Here is a 4958-nt window from a genome sequence, read left to right on the forward strand (position 1 = left end):
TCGATGAGAATGTAGTGCTCAAGTGCGAGTTGCATGCTAATATAGCTTTGTTTGGTTTAATAATTTCATAAATTGTTTTGCGAAAAGGCTACACATACGTGGGATGTATGTTGGCAACTTGCAATTGGTTAAATAATATGGGTCTTGTATTCCACTTGTTTTGAAATTTTAAGTGAAATTTAAAACCTATTTTGTATTTGAAATTCACCTTTTGCAAAATTTGAAATTTGAAATACACATAGATCCCGGGATGTATATGGCCTGTGGGTTCCACATTCATTTTGAGCTACCAAATGCCCTTGACTTTTTGCAAAATTCCCCAAATACTCTAAATTTGTTAAATAATTATACAAAATACCCTTTATTTTTTGAGGTACAACGACTAGTTTGAAATTTAGGAAACTAAATGTTAATTTTGATTCTCAACTCTTTTTGTATAAATACTCAACACATAGTAGTGCTCTTATTTGCTTAACCATAATTTTAACATCTTGAGTTATATGTTCAATTCATCTTCCTGAATGTATGAGTACTCTTAGGCCCTGTTCTTTTGAGCTTCTAGGCAGAGCAGGGGTCAGCAGAGCAGAGCAGATTTTAGGATAGCAGAGCCGAGCAGAGCAGATTTCAACATTATTATTAATACTATTATTAATGTTATTATTATTAATGTTGTTGTTGTTGTTGTTGTTATTATTATTATTATTATTATTATTATTATTATTATTATTATTATTATTATTATTATTATTACTATTACTATTACTATTATTATTATTATTATCATTATCATTATCATTATCATTATCATTATTGTTTCGGGGTTTTCTGATGTCCTGCGGGAGAGCTACAATTCCGAGACTGGAACCGGACGCCTGTACCTGCAAAATAACGGAGACTCCTGAGAGCTCCGCCTCCAACGGTCAAGTTAGTACCTGATTAAGGAGTAATTAATACAGAAATTAAAGTAATAAGGTCTCTCTAGGTGAGAGTATTTAATGTAGGTAATCTGCTTTGCTAGCGAGATCAGCCGGTTATTAGTGTGTTCCGTAATGTTTCTCCTCCGTTCCGTTAATTATTCGGTCCCTTGATTAATGAGGATTAATCGAGTATTTATAGCCTTGGGAAGCGTGCAACTCTCTAGGTTTAAGGTAAACCTAGGGCCGATCGGGCTTCTAGACTGAAATGGGCCTTGATGGCCGGTTGTCCCATTTGGCATGGGTGGACACGTGGCGTGTCTTAAGTGGTCCGTGGAGGACGCGTGGCGGAACCTGGTTGGTCCACTTGTCAAACGGCGCTTGGTGGATAAAAATCCCCTAATCATTTGCCCCTCACAGGTGGCACGCGACTGGTCACGTGTCGCCTGTGACAGGTGTCGCACGGTGACAGGCGACGGCCCGTTACAGGTGTCACCTTGCAGACGGCCGGGAGACTCTCCCGCCCAAATTTGAATTCGGAAGCGACCCTTCGCCTTCTCATTTTGCCTATAAAAGGAAGTGCTGACTTCGGTCATTTTCACATTTGAGAATTTTTGCGAGAACATTCGGACCCCTGAACTTGATCTGACATTTTCGGACTTTTTCTGCCTACCGCCTGTTCTGACAAGCCGACTGACCCGAACTTTCAGGACTTCATCAACTGTCATCCGTTCAGGTAACTCAGTTCTCTTACTCTTAATTTTCTTTTTATTTTTTGAAATGGCACCATGGAAGCACACGACACGCCCTAAGTTAGTGATCAGCCGGTCACCGGGGACGGCTGAATCTAGGACTAGGAGTGCCGCCTGCCCTTTTCTGGACCCATCTTTGCCCTTTATACAGAGTCCGACTGAATCTGTGTCTATGCAGAACGTGATGGCCAGAACAAAAAAGACTGCTAGAATATCAAACTCAGACGGCTCCTCCCAAAGGGTACTCCTTAGCGAAACATCTGACCAGGCGCCAGATGTGGAACGAGGCGACTGTCAAGCTGACAGTTCTGAGAGAGGGACCAAGGTGTTCCCTTCTCATCTAACCGTGGACATGTCTAATTTACCTTCTGCTCCTTCTAAGGGAGAGGAGGCGGGCCCCTCTAGGAGAGGGGAGGCGTCGTCCTCTTCGGACTCGTCAGGGGACGAGTCCGATTCCAGCTCTTCTGACCATAGTTCTTCTGACCATAGTTCTTCTGACTCAGAAGAAAAACATAACCGCCTACAAGAGGCGAGAAGTTCCCATGCAGTGGAGAAGGGGGATAATTGGGCAGAGCCGTCCGCCTCTTACAGAGAGGAAAACACCCCCTACTACTGCAGGGTGCCCCGGGGCCGGATCGCAACCATGCGAGACAACGTGGCGAGCTTTATTGCTAACCACAAAATGGGCCCGGAGTATTTACTGTTTGTGCCGGATCCAGAAGATACTGTCGTCTGGCCGGCTGGTACCAGCTATGGTGACGGCTGTTTTGGCTGCTATGTGGCGGCCATCAAAGCTGGTCTGCGCTTCCCATTACATCCGGCTGTTCAGCGGATTTTAGATGGGTATGATCTGGGGTTATGGCAGTTAGCCCCCAACTCTTGGGTAAACGTACTCGGCTATGTGGCCGGGTGCGAACTGAACGGGGTGGAGCCAAGTTTTGAGGCTTTCGCCCACATGAACTATCTCAGCCGGACCCCTAAGTCGGGAGGTACCGGCTGGTATCAACTAACAAGCCACAGGGGTTACCTCATGACGAGAGGTAAGGCAAACAAATGGAAGGATTGGCGGAACACCTTCCTTATTATCGAGAGTTCAGACACGGAGCTGAACAAACGTTTTAACAAGTGGAACAGGGATCCGCCTCTTCTTGCAGGCGGCCGAAGCATGCCGCCTGTTCCCCCAAAGGCTAAAAGAGAGATCCTAGACAAAGGACTCTTCAAAGTAGAGACTAGGGTGAACTCTACTTCAGGGGTACGAGAGCAAGTACCCCTACACTGCGTCCCGAGCTTCAAGTGGCTCTATGATGAGTACTTCTTGGCCGCCTGTGGCCTCGGCAGTCGGTGCTCTAGAGGTAGCCGGCCTGACGAATACTCTGTTTTTTCACGCCTTGTTTACTTGGGATTTTTACTAACTTTGCTGTTTATTTCTTTCAGCCGACGCCATGAGTAAAATAACAGCATCTAAGACTGCGGCGGCCATGCTGCGGGTTTCGCTAATGAAGCAGTCGTACGCCGACTTCCCCAGCAAGGAGGCACCCTTGGTAAGCTTTGAAAACTCTTCCCCTTTAAGTTGTATTATGCATATACTAACTCTTTTTGTTTTCAGTCTGGCACTCCAAGGGCTTCTTCCTCGCAACAGCCGGACCCCAAGGCCCGGAGAACGACTGTTGCAAGCTCTCCTGGGTCTTCCAGGAAAACGGTGGCGGCTGAGAAGCAGCCGGCCACTTCTTCAAAAACCCAGGCGGGGCCGCCTAGATGTATGGACACTTGCTTGTAAAAACTCACTCTTGCTTCCTTCTTGATTAGGTCTAACTTGTTTTTCCTTTTGCTTAATGCAGCCGGCCCCCAGGGACTTGACTTGGTTGAGGTAGCCAAGTCAATGGTTAAAGTAGTTCCTCCCTCTGACAGGGAGGCGGTCAAGGGTGCCGGCACCCTTGACCTCGATGGAATTTCGGGGATCCTAGCTGAGGTATACCCTTTTGAAGTTCCAGGACGCCTGTTAACCCTTTTGATTGGAAACTGACGCCTGTTTTTCTTTGTACTTAGGCCCTGCTCCGAGTCAACAGCCTTCGCAAGCCGATTGATCGGAAAAACAAAGAGGTAAAGGCCGCAAAGGCTATGGCCGCCTCCAGCTGTGATAAAGCAATGTTTCAAATTGCCCAAAATGAAGTACTGACCATTGATCTTCTTTATTATCAGGCGCAGGCGACCGCCGCTGTTCGGGCTCAGCTAGAGGCGGCCCAAAAGAAGGTTGACGAGCTGGAGGGGACCGTCACCAAATTTAAAGCCGAGCTGAAACCCCTTCGCCAGAAAATGCACTCTTACGAAGCCATGGAGAAATCTTTGGCTAACGTAAAAGAACGCCTGGTGAACCAGGAGAAGAGTCTTACCCAAGAGCTCTCGGACAAGGCCGAGCAAGAAAAACAAGAGCTCGTCCGGGAGATGGTGGAAGACTCCGCCCAAATCCAGCGCATGACCTGGGAACGACTGTTCCCCAGTGCCGACTTTGCCTCATGGGAAAGAACGTACCGCCAGTGTTCGGAAATATATAATCAACAGATCCTGGCGGCTGCTGAAGAAGAGGCGATGGACGTTGCGTTGGAGGAGGAAGAGCCGGTTGTGGCGCTTGTGCCACTTGGGGGAAAGGCATCAAAAGATGATGCAGCGAAGGCCGAGTCCAGCAAGAAGAGTGCTGACCAGGCGGCTGCTGCTGATACTGAACTGCCCCCTTCTTAAGCTTTAAGTATATTTTTTTTTTTCCACGGCCTGCGTGCCGTTTGCTTTGTAATTACCCGGCCAGGGGGCCGGGGTTTTGAATATTCTGCTGGTCTTTTATGGCCGGCTCATTTTAATCAAATTTTTTGTTTTTGTTCAAATTTGTCTAAGTATTTGAAATTTGCTCACTAGACAGACTGTTGTGTATGGCCGAACGTTAAGACAGGTACAAATAGTAAGTATGCCGCCTATGCCCCTGGACGACTGGTTGTCTGTTTCCAGGATAGATGATCAGTCGGCCATTTAATCAATCGGTATTCGAACTCTTTATTCAATTTGACCAAGTAAATAGAATTACCAAGTAGCCAAGGAATTTAAGTAGGAAAACAAGCGGCGGGTACCGGTTGTTTCCCTTTATTGCCAATGTTGGCCTCTAATTTGTTATTTGTTAACCTAGCAAGAGTATTGGTTGAGAGCCTTTGTTTATTAAAAACAAGTGGACGACTCGTACCTTTTAGGCTCAGTACTAAGTTTGAGTGACTATTAAGTTAACATAGGAGTTACTTAGTCTTCGTCA

This window comes from Chenopodium quinoa, unplaced genomic scaffold (assembly GCF_001683475.1).
Source record: "Chenopodium quinoa cultivar QQ74 unplaced genomic scaffold, ASM168347v1, whole genome shotgun sequence".
Classification (NCBI taxonomy): domain Eukaryota; kingdom Viridiplantae; phylum Streptophyta; class Magnoliopsida; order Caryophyllales; family Amaranthaceae; genus Chenopodium; species Chenopodium quinoa.